The sequence below is a fragment of the Gopherus evgoodei genome, chromosome 19 (assembly GCF_007399415.2).
Source record: "Gopherus evgoodei ecotype Sinaloan lineage chromosome 19, rGopEvg1_v1.p, whole genome shotgun sequence".
Classification (NCBI taxonomy): domain Eukaryota; kingdom Metazoa; phylum Chordata; order Testudines; family Testudinidae; genus Gopherus; species Gopherus evgoodei.
The window spans coordinates 7,840,662-7,859,639 of NC_044340.1; the positions used below are offsets into that span (position 1 = coordinate 7,840,662).

Sequence of the window (18,978 nt, forward strand, 5' to 3'; positions counted from 1 at the left end):
CCTAAGGTTAATAAAGAACTTGGAGACCCTGCAATAGGATGTGCTAGATAAGGGCCGGAACTGAAACGTGTTAAAGTTAACACCAAAACTCCCACGGAATGCAATTTAGCGTAGGCATAGGCTTTCAGAATGCAAAGTCTCAACTTCGTTCAGTCACCCCACTTTACGGTTTAACTTGTTTGTCATCACTTTACCCTCTCATGCTCAGATAGAAAAAGGGCGGCCAGCAGGCTATCGAGAGGCTAAAATTAGCAGGACAGGGTGTGCATGGCTCGTCCAGGTATCTCATGACTAGGTCTATAGGCACGCGCTCCATGCAAATATTTCAAATGCGCCTTGCAGAGTTTGGGTGCCGGCGTGACATTTCCTTGCCACCCCCATCAATATCGACCACATGGTAATCTCTTCCCTTCACAGTGTACAGGGAGAGCTGCAGGCTCAAATCCCAAGAGAGAGTATATACCAGCACTCTACCCCACAAACACACTAAGTCTTGTACGAGGCACAGATACAAACCCCCTGGCCATGAACCAATCTGAGATTAGCTGCATGTCTAGCCAGTAAACACTGATTCACCCCTGCGACTGCATGCATATTCTTCCTTCTTGCAACATTCATAGAGCATGGACTGCCCTGTGATAAAGAGCTCTACATCTGCCCATATTACAGGAGCGAGTTAGTGGTTGTACCAGAGGACTGAGTGTCGGGACTCCTGGGTTCTAATCCTGGCTCTGCTGCTGACTCCGCTTCAGACAAATCACTTAGCTTCCCTGCCTCAGTTTCTCTATCTGTAAAGGGGAGCCTATCTTGCAGGTTTTAGAAGTGTTGAAGCCTAATTTGCAAGGTGCTTAGAGATCCTCAGATGAGATGGACTATCTATGAAACTATCATTACACCGGGGGGGGAGGGGTCAAATTACTACCCCAGGGCAGAACAGCACCAGCAGACACTTACAAAGGGTCAGCTAGGGCCATGACTGAGACCAGGGGGAATAGGGGACACATGGGACAAGGGACAAAAATCAGGTAAATACTAAACCTCCTCCACCCTCAGCAGGGAGAAAGATGGGTGAACCCTCAAGGCCTCTTGAGAAGTGGAGCAGCGAGCAGGGAAGACATCAGAGAAGGGAAATGGAGATCTAGCATTTTCTCCTACAGAGGCCAGAGTGGATAACCCTGCCCCATGCCAAGAGAATACTGGAGACAGGGACACACATAGAGGAAAGAGGCTGTTTGGAGGCCTCTGTACATTTGGAATAAACCTCCAAACGTCTGCATAGCTACTTGGATGCCAAGCTCTGAAGCCCTGATTGTTATGGCAGTCATATTTTAAATGAGTTAAGACCACCAGAATTCACATATAACTTAGCATCACCTACATGGACAAACTCTTAAGGTACAGTTTTTGTCTGCAAAACACAACATTCAAATGCTGAGACCAAAACAGCTGCCTCCCCACTCTCCGGATGTAAATGCTCTCGAAATCTGGAGAAATTGGGATCTAGCTAAGAATTTGGGACCCATCAGTAGTTTAACCAACATCCAACTCGGATGCCAATTTTATTTTTGTATGTCTCTCTGGACCGGATTGTGAACTTTGTACTCCCGCTGGCGGGGAGCACTTACTAGAGTAAAGTGACTCATGTTTAAGTGTCTGCAGAGCTAGGCTCTGAATTCTAACCATTTGCAAGCACAGCTAGCAGCAATCACTAGAATAAAATCAGTGTGGATTTGCACCAGTTAAGGCACAGGTGTAAACACAGCAGCTAGGTAATACTGAATGCATCATCTCACACAGAACAGCAATAAAGGCTCTCTTAGTATCCAACATTAACATACAGCTATAATCGTTGGAAACAACGGAGTCGGACCACAGTTTTGTGCTAAGCAGAGCCAAAAATAAATACTAGAAAAATCCAGCAAGGTGGGTGCATCAAAAATTCAGCCTCATTAGGACTTGAGCGGTCCCCAAAAATTCCACTGCACCTGGGAAAAATGTAGGCGCTTGCTAAAGAATCAATAAATATTTATTGTTTCACTAGCAATATTTTGACTGTGGATGTAAGCATGGCCTGATGCCAGCAAAACTGGAGTCTTCTTGGCCAGCATTGCTCACAAATTTCTCTCTGTATCTATTTGGAAGATTATAAACTACACAATGAAAAAAAAAACCCACACAGGGCAGGGAGCAGCTTAGTCACGGAATAGGAACCAAAGGGGCTGAGATATAGAGCCAGATCCCAGGCGGTGGGGGAATCAACATAGTCCCGTTGGCTTCGATGGAGCTATGCTGATTTGCACCAACTGTGGATTTGGCCTTGTGCCCCAACAGGCTCAAATACCCCATGTTACAACCTGTGGCTGGATCTGAGCAAGCAGCACCCTACATCCAAGATCAGCTCCACACAGGTGCCATACACACAGCTCGCCGCAGCATGAGACCTTAGCTGTTGACAATAATACAGCTTGATCAATAGGTCAAACTGCCATTGACTTCAATGGGCACAGGATCAGGCCCTTGGCCACTTAAAGGATGCAAGATTTGATTTCGGTAAGCCCAGCAAAACAGCGAACCAGACAGGAGGACATAAGGGAAAACACTGAGGGCGAGTGGATGAACTGCTGAGCTCCAGCAGTGGAATGAAATTGCCTGTGATCCAGCCCAGATAATGACTGTAAGCAGCTAGAGAATGTTCATTGCACCTGATGGCAAAAGGTCCAATTCAAGAAAATAGGGGGAGGGATAGCTCAGTGGTTTGAGCATTGGCCTGCTAAACCCAGGTTTGTGAGTTCAACCCCTGAAGGGCTCATCTGGGGCAAAAATCAGCACTTGGTCCTGCTAGTGAAGGCAGGGGGTCATTGACTCAATAACCTTTCAGGGTCCCTTCCAGTTCTCTGCAAATTTTAAGAGTCGCTGAAGTCAGCAGGAATCTTACCATTAACTTCAATGGACATTACATTAAATGCCCTGGATCTAGAAACTGCCCTGAATGGTTTGTCCCTGAAGCTGGGGTTAGTTGGCGTGTGTAGTCAAGAGGCAGAGAATTTCAGAGATGTGTCATTCAGACTGGGGTCTCTGAGGAAGTCAGGCAATTTGCCCACCTGACACTGGATAAAATGTCCATATGGTTGCCACCTGACAGTGTAAAAAGAGACAAACCTCCTTCCCTCTCTTTTGGATCAATCCTGCTCAGAAACAGAAGTGAAAAAGAACCCATGGTAGGATGGCCAGTTCTTGTCTTTAACACCTGACTCCCAATCCCCCTACCCAACACAAAAGGCTGATGTTAAGGACCATGACTGCAATGCAGCTACTTCTGGGGTCGGGGAAAGCAGACAGATGGCACAGAGCACACTGTGACAGCAGTAGGATGGATGGAAAATGCACTCCAAGGATACTGGGGTCGAACCCCTTACAAAAGGACCATGGGATCTGTAATATAGATGATGAGCAGACAGGAGCTCAGCTTTTAAGGCCTTGCCACAAAAAGCCAAACACAGTAAACTCCATGTGTTTCACACCAGATGAGTATAGGAAAGGTACACCCCTAGTGGCTGGTCCACCAGAGGATAAGAGCCTACTACTACTAACAGCTAAAGGAGTTCTTTCACTTGCTCAAGTGGTTCAGGTCTATGCCATAGGTTCATGGTTCAAATCCTGCTGATGACCCAGTACGTGTGGAACTCCAACTGGCTAGCTCAGAACAATAAAAGGCTAAAATGCCTCTGGGAGAACTCACACCTGGAGTTTCAAGATAGGGAGTTTCAGCAAACCAGATGCTTAGCCCCATAAGCCACCTCCCTGCAGCTCATAAGCTAGAATATCTTTTCTTTAAACTAGACCTTTGCCTGTCTGGCTGCACAAAGAAACACAAACATCCAGGCAAAGTGGTGAAGACAAAAAAACTCAAAGGTTCCCTTTCCACCAACCCTGAGACTGACTCTCGGGCTGCTCACGCTCAGCCTTAGCCCTTCAGCAGCAGCCAACCTAGTGAGACTGGAGGACACCATCGGTGTGATGTGGGTGTGAGTCAGAAAACTCTGCCTGTTTTAAAAGAGGCATGTTCTTACTCAGCGCACACCTGCTCCCTGAGTAGCTGCTCTGAGCAAGACAGAACAGCTGGAGGAAAACGGGACTCTGCCATTCTGTCTCCAGCAGCAAAGCTATCCTCTGAAGTTCTGGCTGTTGGATCTGTATCATCGAAGGTAAATGGGACCCACAGTTTAGCTTTCAGATCCCAGGCAGCATTTGTCAAGCTACAAGTTTGATGGGTGTTGGGGGAGGCATTTTCTTACTTGTAAAGCAGACAGAGCTGGAGGAAGGACAGTCCAATGGTTAGTGCACTCGTAGAGGTCTCGGGAGACTCGAGTTCAATGTATTGCTCTGCTACAGACTCCCTTTGTGAACTTGGGCAAGTCACTTAGGCCCAGATCCTCAAAGGTGCCTAACTCCCACTAAAATCTTTAATTCTAAACACCTTTAAAGAACTGGGCCTCAGTCTCTTTGTGCCTCCGTTTCCCATCTGTAAAATGGGGCTAACGGCACTGCCCTACCTCACAGGGATGTTGTGAAGATAAATCCATTCCAGATCGGGAGGTGCTCAGATACTGAGCCAATGGGGGCCATATCAATCCCTAGGAACATACCCTTGGGGCTGGATTGTAACTTGACTGTCTGGCCTGAGTAAGCTGGTATCTAAATAAATGGAGTCTGTTCACTGATACCAGTGCAAGCAGGATTGGATCCCAAAGCACGTAAAATTCTGGAATACCTCACTGCCTAAATCAGTCATAAATGATTCTGTTCCCAAGTGTAAGGAATGTTGCACAGTTGTCTTGCAAGCAGCCAAACTGGCACAACTATGGATATTTTGATCCTCTCCTGGAGCACCGCAGTTCATCCAGGCAATTTTAACAACAGTGCTAACTCTGAATTGCCCCTCTGAATTGCCGTGGGCAGGAGGAGGGCAATCACTTGCCATAATAACACTGTATCTTCTTAGATAAGATATCTGAAGTAGAATAAACTATTCTGAGTGAACTGCTGGCCAATGCAGTGAGGAACCTTTTAAAAAATATACATTGCCTTGGATTTGGGATCGTTATAATCTTGTGACAGATTTGCTCCAATTCAGGCAAGAGAGTTTTCCTCTTGGATCAGTGAGACAGACACAAAAGTGGTTTAAAGATGCATCCACTACACATGTGAGCATCTTTTCTCGTGTAATATACTTGTCTTGCTATACTTGAGTATTGGTTTGTACCAAGCCTGACCATGGAAAGCAGATCTGCCAGATCAGAGTGAGAGCTAGTCTTTTACAGAAGCATTTCTTTTAGCTGGCTTCCTTTTAAATATCAGCCTGTCCTATTCCAGGCAGAGAGCATGCAAACCCCAGCTACTTTGCTGTATAGCCGCCAGCAGTCAGCTATCAGTGTGCAATGCCTGGCATGAAACTTGAAACTTGACTACAAACACTCTCTCTCCATGGAGAGCTGAAAAGCAAAAAACCAAAATGTTACTTTATTCTTCCTTCATTTGATAAGGTTTGTCCATTTACAGCACATGGAAATGGCATGGCAAATTGGAGGATGCTCCGTGTAATTACATTGTAATTGCACAGGTATTACATGGTTATCTGAGTTCTCCGACATAAAGCAATGTCAAATGCAAAAAAGGAAGGTTGGTTTTGCTCCGCTGGACTGGAAATATTGTTCTATTTTCCATACACACAGCAAAATACGCCATGTTATTCTAGGTGACTATTTAAATGAAGGACAAGAAATCAAGATCGAACATCATTTCACGTGTCTCTCATGTTACAATCCTTTTGACTGCCATTCCCCTTCGCAGACAGATGTTTTACAGTTAAATAAATTGAAACAGAGAGAAAACATAATCAAACTCTCCAATGGGAGTCAGGCGTCTAACCTGCTTTGGCACTTTTAAAAATCGTCTCTATTTGCATCTTTAGGTGCCTCAATACCTTTGAAAACCTAGGCCAAAGTCCTCTCATGTTTCCAGTCCCAAGACCACATTACGTAAGAGTTAAATCTGATGCTACGAAGCCTCTCTCATATACAATAGTGAAGCACTTCACTCATAGCTACTGCCGCTCCAAACTACCTTACATGATAGATATGTAATATTAAATTGTTATTACTGTTGAGTGAAGACATCACACGTCACTGCTGCTACGTATTTGCATAGTACCATAAGGAGACAATTTGCAATGCACTCCCGGAGCGAATACCTTCATCTGCTGATCATTTGCAAATACCATCATCCACGGGGACTTTTAGTTGCGGCAGTGGTGTCCAGTGAGTAGCGCATTGGCCGAGTTGTCAGGAGACCTGAGTTCTAATCCTGGCTCTGCTGTGTGACCTCAGAAAAGTCACTTCCCCTACTTGTGCCACTGTTTCTTTTCCCAACGTTTGTTGGCTTATAGGGCAAGCTCTTCAGAGCAAAGACAAGTCTCTCATTATATATGCAGACAGCACCTAGCACAAAGGGACGCTTGTCTCAACTGGGATCCTTAGGCACTTTTATAATACAAATAATAATACCAATGTATAATGAGGAAAGTGTCACAGAATAGCTAGAAGCAAAGCCCGTGACAGTGCTTCATCCCCACTGGTGGCTGCATTTACGCACTGGTGATCAGTACAGTGCATGGGGATGAAAGATGTTGTAAGCAGGAGATAGAAGACCAAAAAGAAAAGGTTCCTTAAAAATCAGTAGGGAAACGAAGGATGCTGCGGATCCAGAGAGCAGCCTGATGGCACAGCCCTGCCCAAGGATGACAGGAGTGTATGACATGGAACCAGGACTGACTTCGTTAGCACCCTGTGGGGAAAGAAAAACTGCTCCTTTCCCCTAAAGTTATTGCCCACTCCTCCCTTCCTCCCACCTACCCACCCAGCTCAACAACCCACCTGATCACCTATCTGAGCAATTGCCTCCTCCCAAGGAATGCTCCCAGTTCTGGAGCAGGTACCTTTAGGTCCCAGACTCTGCTGCAGATGTGCATTGAAGGGAATGTCCCAGCAGAAATGTGCTTAAGATGCTGAATTACATCCAGCACCCTGTGGTGCATTGCCTGATCATAACCAATGACCTGGCCCCTCATGTCCCATCTTCCCAATCACACACACCCACAAATACCTTTTATTTCTGCAGGAGTGGGAAGTGAATGGAAAAAAGTTCTGCAAGCCTTAACAGCAATTCAGGAATAGCTTTCTTCTGAGTAGCTACAGCAATGCCAGTGTTCTTCCCCTTAGGCTAATCAGATGGCTCCCCTTGAATGAGACTGCCCGGCTGATTCACCAGTCACCCCTGCCCTAGCCTCAGAGTGCACATAGCAGGTCCTGCGAGTGAAGGTGCTCCTGTTACACTTGCTGGAGGAAGCAGGGTAAACATTGAATTTTACAAGGGATGAAAGATGGTCTTGTAGGCAATAGACCTGGTGGCCAGACCTCACTGTTTCTATTCCCAGCCCTGCTCCAGACTCACTGCATCACCAAATCACTGTCTCTTCACTGTGCCTCAGTTTCCCCACCTGGGAAACAGAGATCAGAACACTAAACTCTGGGGTGTTGTGAAGGTCCATTCATTCATACTTTCAAAGTACTTTGAGATCCTGTTAGGGAAGGCACTGTAGACATGCAAAGCATCTGTGCATTCACGGGACGATTTCCTTCATTTAGAAAGCCCCTAAATTACTTGGCTAGGTCACTAGATTGCTTGTGCCTTTAAAGAGGGGAGAACAGAAGGAAATGACCCCGCCAGTGAAGAGTAAAGCCACTTGATGCATCTTGGCCCTATGTCCAAATGCTGGTATCAGAGCCCCCTCACATGGTGCACTGGATTAGATACCACATCAAAGCATTCCACTTCCCCGCCCCTAACTGTAATCTTGATGAAAGAACCGGAGCCCATCTCATCCCAACCCTATAAACAGGGTGAAGGGCTCTCCCAGATAAAAATCTATCATGAAGATGCCACCCCTGCATGATCCAGGGGAAACAATGAGCGTCACTGCATTCATGGTTACAGGGCTCAGGAGTAGGCATGGGAAATAATGTCATGACAGCGCTCCCGCACAGTGTTTGCTACACTGCCCACAAAGGGATGGATTCTTCTTCTGGTGTAAACGAGGAGCGAGCCCACTCAGCACAACACCCACATCAAACTGGGAAGAGCAGGAGGAGAATCAGGTCACAATCTCTCCCCACTTTAATGTTCTATTGTCTTGCTGCTCTGTTACCTGTGGAAAACCCCAAGGACAAGTCACAGAGTTCATTACGGGGAAACGAAATCCTCTCTTCTGATTACAGGTCCCCAGCTTTCAGCCAGGGCTGCCAAGTGGCTTTTTACTTTAACCACAGAGGCCAGGTCAGCATTTGCAGACGTGCTGCAAACAGAAGGATGTAGCTAGGGCAGGGTTTACCAATTTCAATATTCAATCACTTATTTAAAAAAAAAAATGGTACACTGTACCCCACCTTGTATAGAACGGCTGGCAAACTACACCCTGCCAAGTACACCCTGCAGGCTTGTTAGGGATTTGGAATTTAACCTGGCTCTCCTGTACATGGAAATCATGTATTAAATTAGCAAAAAGTCCTGTGGCACCTTATAGACTAACAGACGTATTGGATCCTGAGCTTTCGTGGGTAATGGATGCATCCCACAAAGTGGGTATTAACCCATGAAAGCTCATGCTCCAATACGTCTGTTAGTCTATAAGGTGCCACAGGACTCTTTGCTGCTTTTACAGATCCAGACTAACACGGCTACCCCTCTGATACATGTATTAAATTATTACTCTGATAACCCACCAAAAATGCAACATCTACTTATCTAACTAGGGTCTTATACAGATGCCCATCACCCTGGTATCTGAATCAACGTCTCATCTCACACACACATTGGCAACAAGGCCTGGATCTCACTTTGGCAAGTTTCTTACAACTTTGCACCCCTTGGTCAAAGGCAACCCACATTACTTTTAAACCATCAAAATACGCCACACATCCTATCTAACTTTCCTGAGTGGAGGTGGGTTGAACAGAGGAACAAGATTTTACGCCAGGGTCAGGGGGAGAGGAAGTGAAGCGTGGGAAGAGCTTTCCCCAGCTATCAGCCCAGCTCATGCATCTTCATTGTTTTACAAGAGCATCAGGCACCTGGCATATTCAACACTGTTGATGCACTGAAATAAACTAAGACTGCAGCAATTCTCACTGCATACAATTAAGCCAGCAGATAACAGGGTGACTCACAGAAGGCAAAAACAACCAAGCAGCAGGAAGACAAGATGGGTCAGGGACTGATAAAAGGAGACAGAATCTTTCACCTTGTTCAGTAGTGACTAATAGTTGGTACCACTGATGTTCCTTGTCCTATTAGAAAGGAGTTGCTAGTCTCCGTCCATTCCTAGTGAGGCAAGCGTCCATATCCCAAAACATTGCCACCTTTGTTGGCAGCCTTGGAGGGTAAGGATGGAGGAGTCTAAGGTTTTATGGACAGAGCATCATCACCGGCTTCCAGAGTCTGCAGTCCAGCTCCACCCCATGATCTTGACATTCATTAAACTATATGAAGGAAAGGGTCAACTTTTCTTTTAAAAGTTAAGTGGGGGGGAAGGGTTAAGCTGCCTAATTGACAACACTGACTTTGGCTCACAAGAGCAGTACAACCACCAAAACAGAAGCAACGGGAACTACACACGATAGGAAGTCATCTCATTTTTTAGTGTTCTTTCAGCCAAAGTTTGAAGTTGGGGTCAACTGTTAAAAAATGCCTGCAGTCCTCAAATGCACAGGAAGAATCAGGTTTAAACTTTAATGGGCTTGTTACTGTACAAAAAAGAAACTCAGCTTAATGGAACCAATGGGAAAAGGTTCTCTCCCCAAACAGCACCAAACAACCCGAGCAGGGCAGAATTCTGCTCCCACCTTACTTGCATGGAACTCCATCAATCCCAAAACTATTGAATGGGTGCAGAGCAGAATTGGGCAAATGGCAAAGACTGTCACTGGCTAGTGCCAGGAGATGTTAAAATTTAAACAGACACCTCTTAGTATGGGTAGAGAGACAAAATAAATCCCCCAGTCCCTCCATACAAATATTCCCAGTAAATCCAGATACTTCTGCTCATCATATTTCCCTGCCTTTACCTTGCAGCCAGAGTAACAGTGTTTCTTAAACATGGGAATAATCTTTTGTTTAACACTCTCCTAACCAGAGCTTGCAGATTTAGGCCTAAATGGCTAACAATGTCAAAAGTGACTGTGGGGCAGACTTTTAAATGTTTGTAGGCACCTAAAGACGCACGTAGGGATTTTCAAAAGAGGGCCGAAGTCCCATTGAAATCAGTGGAAGTTAGGCACCAAACCTGCGTCACCACTTTTGAAAATTCCATTTATCTGCACCTTTCGGTGCTTAAATACCTTTAAAACTCTGGCCATTAGGAGCCTAATTCCCATTGGCTTTCAATGAGACTTGGACTCTTAAGTACCCAAATTGCTTTTGAAAATGGGACTTAGATGCTTTTGAAATGTGTACCCAGTATTGCAATATTACAGGGCCACAGACATCACTGGTCTGATTGCCAGAGGTGCTAAGCATCTGCAAATTTCCACTGAAGTTGCCTTTGAAAAACCAAACTGCATATACATCTACATACTGCATATGAATGCCTGTTAAATATGTTGCACTTGCATGTGATGTTGTGCAACCTATGCATGTATTGATTTACTGTAGCTATCTCCAGACAAGCTGATCTGATACCAGCTTGTAGTTTATCTCTGCACGCTAACCACTAAACCATGCCAGCCCCTTGTATTTTTACTGTCAGCTGTCACTTCATTTCCCACATGTAGCCTGAAAGCACGTCAACTGGCAGGAACAGACCCCAGACTGGATTTCCTAGAACCTCAAAATAATTGACCAAGAAATGCAAAACTCTCTGACTGGTTTATTTACTTATTACACTGGTACCCTACAAAAGCCAGAACCGCCCATTTCAGTCAACAGGAGATCTTGCCACTTCTTTAGCAATGGAGAGGAGCAATGGGGCTGAGCTTAACCCCCTTTTGAACCTAGATGGAAAAGTTTTCGCTGCAGGCCCTTTCGTGATTAAAGACCTACCCGCTCCCCCAACAAAAGCTGAAATGGACGTTGCTTTAGCGTTGGGGGACAGACACTGAGAACAGCAGCCCTTATTATGGCAGAGGTTGAACTATTAGTGTTAACCACAGAGAGCAGTAGCTAAACTTACAGCATGTAGCAAAAAACACATAGCCACATGTTATTGAAACTCCCTCTCAAGATAACATCAGCACCCCCTCCCAGCACACAAATTCTCCAGGGAAACAGAGAGAGAGAAGCAACAGCAGCAGCAATGCTCTCTGGTTTAAATGTTTAACATGTTTGCAGATGGGCCCACATGCTAGGCTTCGGATTTGGTGAGCACAAGATATTTCCAGGATCTTGCATGAGCCACTAAGAGCTGCCTTAGTAATACAATCACTCTAATATTTGAATGAGGGAGAGAGGTGGTTTCTCTGTATGAAAGTGATCAAAGCTTCCCCTTCTCCAACTCTCTCCCTAGTCAGATGTCCCTGCTAAGTCTAACAAACCAGCTAGAGAAGGGAGAACCACGTGAGAGAAGCATTCGTGCAGGCAATAAAACAGTCTTACAACTGATCCGAGATCAGAGCATTTTGCTTTATCCTCACCTTCCCTAAATGCGTGTCTCGATTCCTCCGGCTTGTATACAGGGAGTTATGAGGGAGGGAGGGGAAAGGGAAGAGGTCGCCCGCAGCAGATCCCATTACAATAAAAGTTGGGGAGGGGGGGTGGAGGGGTGGTTACAATTTCAGCCCACACATTTTGCAAAACTCGCAAGGCAAATATTTTACCCGCATCTCCCACCTCCTAAAAGAACAGCTGCAAAAATAAACTGCACCGAGGGAAAAGATTCTCATGAATCCCAGGGGGCAAGAATCTTAGAACCTGGTCAAAGAGAACCTAAGGGGCCGCAATGGAACAGACCCGCAACCAACCCTCCTAATGAACTTCAGCTAGAGGCCGACAGCAGCTACACCACACTCTTCTCCCTCTGTGATGCCCTTCCCAGGACCAGGGGTCCCACAGTGTAGGCAATACATCTCCCAGCAAGATCCAGCAGTGAAATGAATCCCAAAGCACCAAAGATCCCAAATCAGTGACCAAAGGATCCAGCCCTGAAATTAACCCAGTGTCCCCTCAAACGCCAAGACCACAGACCTAAGGCTCCAGCAGTGAAATTTACTAACCCGAGCCAGGATCAGAGCGCACAGACCTGAACCAGTGAAGTGTACTAACCTACCCCGCCCCACCCCTGCAGAGCCCCCAAGAGCAAGGATCTAGCCGTGAAACTTACCCCCCTCCCTCTCCACAGACACCCCCGCTCCTAGCTCCGGTGGGGGTGGGAGGCAGTCGCCGGCGAGCTTACCCGGGGAAGGGAAGAAATCCACATCCACCTTCTCGGTTTTGATGATGGTCAGGGTGGGTTTCAGGTCCACCGCCGCCTTCATGGTTCGCTCCCTGCTTCCCTAGGGTTTATTTTAAAGTAGTCACTGTCCAGGGGGTGGGGGGAGGAGAGGTTGGTGCCTGGCTTCCCGGGGACCCCTACTGGGAAGGGTGCTGTGCGCCCCTGCCTGCCTGGCGCAAAGTTGGAGAAGAAGGGGGAGCGTCTCTCCTCCCCTCCCTCCTTCCCCGGTCCCACGCTCAGCCTGGCCCTTCTCCTCCTCCTCGGCCCGACGGGGTCGGTATCTCGCTCTCTTTTCGCTGCCTTCCGCACTCCCTCGCTCTTATTCTTCTAGGGCGGATCTTCTCACAGCCGCCGCAGCTGAGTCGCGCCCCCCCACCTTCACCCCCAGCCCAGCGAGCAGCGGTTGGGGTGAGGAGCTCCAGGCTGCAGGGAAGGGGAGGGAGATGGGCCGGGCTCAGCTTCAGTGACAGCGGCCGGGGGAGGGACCCGGCTTCCTCCGCCCAGCCGGCCTCGAAAACCCAGAGAGGCGCGCAGGGTTCCGGGCGCCTTGGCGAGGGCAGGGCGCACAAGCCCCTGCACAATGGAGAGGGGCCTTGCCCCACCCAGCCGATGCGGGGAGGGGAAGTTCCCTGCCCAACTAGATAGTCCGGCTAGGGGGGAAAGCCCCATGTTCCAGTAAAGTCCCATGCCCCATAGATAGGGTCTGGGGAGAGGGAAAGTCCCATGCCTCTCCTGTTAGGGTGCATGGGGAGAAGACCCCATGCCCTATCCATATAGTGCTGGAGGGAAAACGAGTCCTATCTAGGAGCTGGCTGGAGAGAAAGTTCCAGGCCCCTTCCCTCGGGTGGGGTTGGAGGGAAAAGTCCTATAGAATTTAATCAGGCTGCTCCCCACTAAGATGCTATAGAAAATATTCTGAAAACCTAGGGAGAATTGAATAGAGAAGCAGCTCCATTCTACAGAGCAATTAAGCCATCCTATCCCTATCATTCTCTGTGAAATCCTATAGGTCTTTTCTAGGAGGGATGGATAAAAATAAGCAGATAAGACTATGGAGGGATGATACCACAGATTGGTCTCAGATATACATATAGCTGTTTGAGCCAAAGCCCATTGAAGTCAATGGAGAGAATCTCCATTGATTTCAATGGGCCATGGCTCCCACCCAACTAGGAGATAACTGCATGGCTACATGCCTTCATACAGCCTTCTGTCACCCAGAGCATCTGTTCACAGCTAAAACTGAACAAAAAGATGTTTATTTATATAAAAACCAGCACTAGGAATCTTTGACTAGGACTCAATGAGAAAACACCACTTGTCATGGCAAGCTACTCCATGGAGACACTTTTGATTATCCAAGATGACTTCTTGTCAAATCCAAGACAGCTGCATTCCTCCTGCAGTTTCAGAAGAAGATGGTACCATTCACTCCCTCGCCTGAACTGTCAGAGTTGCTGTGCACGGTTACACAGCCTGATGCATTCCACACCAGAAGTGGCTGCATTCATTGGCTGTGTGTGTGGCATGTATACTCAGGAAAGTGCATGCATGCTGATGAGATTGTGTGTGTGTGTGTGTGTGCGCGCGCGCGCGCGCACGGGGGTGGAAATGTATGTGTATTCTGGAGTTTGTGTGTGTGCATGCATGGGGAGGGGAGAGAAAGGGAGGGAGAGAGAGAAAGTGCACACGCATGTGGGGGCATGCATGCCTGGGATGGTTGGAAGTTATTCAGTACAGCTCTAATTTGCACAATTGATTTGTAAAGGGGCTTGAACGGTGCTATAAAGATGTGAGATCAATATCATGCCAGTATGTTGTGAACTTAACTGAAGAGAAGAATCTCGGTTTTCACATAAAATATGTTTTATAGGTAGCAAAAACTTCAGACCACAAACGGCAGAGCAAGAAAGAGCTTATGACTCAGAGTTGTCAATTTACCGGTATAAGTGCAAAAAAGACCAAAACAAATGCCCTTAGCAACCTGCCGTTGTGGTTCTCACTCTCAAAAGCTAACAGTCTCTCTTGTACACTGAGAGAGACTGGATCCTTTTACTCAGAGCAGGGCTAAGAATCTGACTGGACTCGACTCACCTCCAAAGCTTACCTATGTCTAGATGCAGATACAAACTTGGCAGCTCAGGGCTATTTCTAGTGGTCCCTAGTGGTAGTTTTACCATTGACCTAGAGCACATTTCTAGAGGCAAAAGCCATGTGGCTTAGAAGGCAGTGGGGTTGCATAACAAGGATACAGAGCTGGGAGTCAGAAGCCCTGGGGCTTGATTCTCACTAATGGCTAAATTTTCCATGTGTTTAGGTGTCTAAAGAAGCAGATAGGCTCCTGACTCCCACTGACAGTCAATTCAACTTAAAGGCTAGAAACACAAAAAGGCACCACTCAAACCCCCCACTCAGCTCCTGCCCAACCTTATTGGTGCTTAAATTCTCGTTGCTCTTAAGTTTCTGCTGGCAAAGCCCTGTAAACACCTAAGCTTCTGCCTGTGGACATGGGCAAAACTGCCTGCATTTGGATGCCACTGAGCTGTTTGGCAGGATTCTCATACTAGGCATATCGAGGGGCCCAATACCGTGGCACACCTACCGCACCCGAACTATGGCTCAGATTGCCACGCCCAAGTCCCTTCGCAAATCTAGCGTCAGGCACAAAATCCACTTCAGTGCTTTTCTTAATCTTATTAAGCGCCCGTCTTTAGGCACCTAAGTCCCCTTTACCCCACTCTAGCAATGGAACGCTAGCACAAATGAGAACCAGGCTCCTGGATTCTATTCCCAGCTCAGCCTGTTTCACTGCTTGAGCTCAAAAAATCAGCCCCTGAACCACTCTGTCCCTCAGTTAACAGGAATACTAATTCCTCCCCACTTTTGAAAAGTGCTTTGAGACCTGCATATGAAAAGCTGTGCACAAGTGATAATCATTCTTCTTTGGTATCTAATGCAGCAATACAACTGGAAATCTGAACCTGAAAAAGCGTGATCAATAGCCATACATGGTTCTTATTTCACCCTGTCCCTCTGTTAATGAGATGCTGTGCTGAGGGCTTGTATTTCCCTTTGGCGCTCTTTGTAGATTTTTATTTTAGTTTTGCTCTTCTCCTGGTATAACTGGGAAAGAGGGAGAGAGATCAAGTGGAGATGAGTAACAAAGAAAGGAGTGTAGAGCAGGACCTTTCCAGTTCAAAATCAAAAGCTGATGCAAAAGAAACAGCTGCCCTTCTGTCGGACTTGTTCCAGTGCAGGCCTGGGAAGGGAAACATGATGCAATTTACACAGGCTGATAATCTTTCCCTTCCTAGGTTTCCCAGGAATGCTGTAACCTCAAGGACTATGTATGTGTGAGCATATATACATGCATGCTGTAATTTGCTATGGGGAATGGTGCGCTGGAGGAGGGGGAAACTGATTACATGGCTGGCTGCAAACTTTTGGCTATAATGATGAAGCCATCAAAATGCACCTGTGATCCCCACAGTATTAAAATAACCCAACCATTCAGCGGCGTTCAATAATCCAGGCTGTTCACATTGAGCCCCGGCCTCCTGCAGCAAACCACAATCCTCAGAATGAAACAGAAGATGACACATGCTACAAGACGAGACATGCTCAGAGTCTTGTCCCAATAGCTGGCTGATGGGGATGGGCTGTCAACATCATCCATGAGAATGTACCTAGGAGGGAGCATGGAGGGTCAGCCAGTGGGATATGCAGAGTGTTGTAATGACAGGCAGGAGAATTAAAACACTCTGCCAGAGGGGCCAAAGCCCTCATCTCCTGTAGTCTAGCCCTAGTCCCATGGGGCAATAATCCTACTTCAAGTGATAAAATTCCCATGAACTGGCTGGGATCCCGAGCACCTGAAGCGAGGATCTTCTCTTCTGGTCAAATGCAATAAAGAGGTTTTTCTTAGGAAGTATATTTAGGTATACACACAGATTCTTGGACTCCCCACTACTTTCTGGCCCAGCCAAACGAATGAGATGAGGTCACAACATGGTCATAGTAGCTTCCTGCTCCTCCAAACTTCTGTTCCACTTCACTGCTCTAGGGATGAAAAGGAGGCACTAAAATCCAACCACAAATTCTGGAAAACCAGAGCTGGAGACTGTATTGGTAGGAGAACCCACAAGATCAGGAGAGAAGGGAACACCTGAGATGCTGCAGCTAGAGAATTCCTAGTAGAGCAGCCTCTCTCTTTCAGACCAGCAACAGCCTCATTGCTGCCTTAATTTGGGCTCATTTCAGCTCTGAACTCCAGCTGAGACACTCAAGGGCTGTGTGTGTGTTTGGGAAGGCATGGAAAAAGGCCACTGAGTAATTTCTTCAGCAGGGATGTGACCATTTGCATTCAAGTTAGCCTCAGCCATTGCCAGACCAATTCCTGTTTGCAGTCTTTCCTCCTGAACATTCAAGATTCCCTTTTCTTTCCATGCTCTCTCGTTATTGAATGGTCATCACCATTAAGCTTCTCTCCTACAATGGAGGACATGATCTCGCAGCTTAGATGTGGAGAACGGCCCTCTTCTCACTGATATGTTAAAAAGATTCTGCTGTTGTTCAGAGATAACCATTTGCCCTCCTTCTACAATGGAACCCGGTTGCTTCTCAGTCCTTTGGAACAAAGAAAGGGCAGACAATAAAGTCCCTTTGTTCCCAGTGAGGCCTTTATTGTTATGAAGAAAAAAAAAAGGAATTTAGTGTTGGGGAAAGGTGTCGTAGATTGGGGCCTCATTCGTGACTTGGGGTTAGCAATACTGCTCTTCCCAGCATGTCTTTCTGGTTCTGGCTCTTTCAACTTGGCAGAGCCAAACTGCACTCTGAAAGTAGCCTATTCTGCGAACTTCCAGATTTTATGCATCTGTAATGCCCGCCTCTTCTCCCCTCCTCCAAATTTTCCCTCCCTTATTGCCGAGGAGAGAGCACATTCTCAAAATGATGCCCTACTGACTGCGTAAAGGAATCACCTCCACTCCCTCCCCTCAACCCTTGAGATGCAGTCAGGTCTGGGGTGAAACACAGCAGCTGTTTTAACAGCGCACACCACCACCACGCAGCAGTTAAGGACAGGAAATTAAGACTACCTTAGCCAATTAAAACCGCAGGGGGATATTTATAGCAGAATGTAATTAGCCAAATTGAAGCCCGGCCCAAAATTGCTATGAGATTTTCTTAATGGCTGCAAGTGGCCAGGGCCTCGGTTTGATGACCTGTCAAGTAAACAGTATCCAGAGGGCATCAGACAAAAATCAGGAGCAAAGGGAACAAATGGCACATGATTCCAAGGGGAAACAGAGACATGAAAGGATTTATTGCAAGAGGGTCACTGAGGAAAAGCACAGTGGTCGCCTCCCCAAGAAAGGAAAAAAGCAAGGGAGGAGGCTGCTGGGTGTGGAGCTGGTGAAAAGCAATGAGAGGAAAAGTAAGTGGCTGCCATGTGTGTTCCTCAGGGAGATACCTTTCCCAGAATTTAAAATGATATGAGAAATTCTTTCACACACCGGAATAGCTGGGAAGCATTAGAGACGGATGGTTTATGCTGGTAAATGGGTCTGGATTGGCAGCCTGGTGACCCAAGTCTTTTCTTTACAAACAGGAAGCAGCATGGTAAGTCTAACCCATTAGTCAGCATGTGCTGTGTGTCCCTCCTGATCCCCAGGGAACCGTGGTCTGTTATGGGGGCCCACAACTTAAGCACGTAAATGGAGGCTTCTCCAGCATTCAAACTGCTCTGGCCGCGACTGCCAGGACCCACTATTGCTGTGTGTTACGGGTCCATGATTCACAGAGGATGTAAGCAACTTGCATCTTACCATAAGAGCCTACAAAGACTCGTATACTTGAGCTCGGGAGGTCCCCAGTGAACCAAGATCTGGATGACAGTTATCACCCAAGCTTTCCCTAATTGTCCCTGAGTGCAGATCTAAGAACGGCCACACAGGGTCAGAGCAAAGGTTCATCTAGCCCAGTATCCTGTCTTCTGATAGAATCCTGTGGCACCTTATAGACTAACAGATGTTTTGGAGCATGAGCTTTCGTGGGTGAATACCCACTTCGTCAGATGCATGACGAAGTGGGTATTCACCCACGAAAACTCATGCTCCAAAACGTCTGTTAGTCTATAAGGTGCCACAGGATTCTTTGCTGCTTTTAAAGATCCAGACTAACACGGCTACCCCTCTGATACTAGTCTTCTGGTAGTGGCCAAAGCCAGGTGCTCCAGCGGGAATGAACACAACAGGTAATCATCAAATGATCCAACCACTGTTGCCCATTCCCAGCTTCTGGCAAACAGAGACTAGGGACACCATCCCTGCCCATCCTGGCAAATAGCCATTGATGGACCTGTCCTCCATGAACTTAATTTGTTCTTTTTTAAATCCTGTTATAGTCTTGGCCTTCACAACATCCTCTGGCAAGGAATTCCA

General features: G+C 46.9%; 1 protein-coding gene across 3 annotated transcripts in view; it reads right to left on the reverse strand.

Annotated features, from left to right (window-relative positions):
• ETS1 (ETS proto-oncogene 1, transcription factor) overlaps positions 1–18,978 on the reverse strand; it is a 118,680-nt gene that overhangs the window by 57,235 nt on the left and 42,467 nt on the right. Inside the window, exon 1 of one of the 3 annotated variants that reach the window (XR_003997206.1) lies at positions 12,500–12,965. The exons of the other annotated variants lie outside the window; for them this stretch is intronic. The gene's annotated coding sequence lies outside the window, so the exon portion shown is untranslated. Of the gene's footprint in view, positions 1–12,499; positions 12,966–18,978 lie in introns of those variants that run through there. 3 annotated transcript variants of the gene reach the window in all.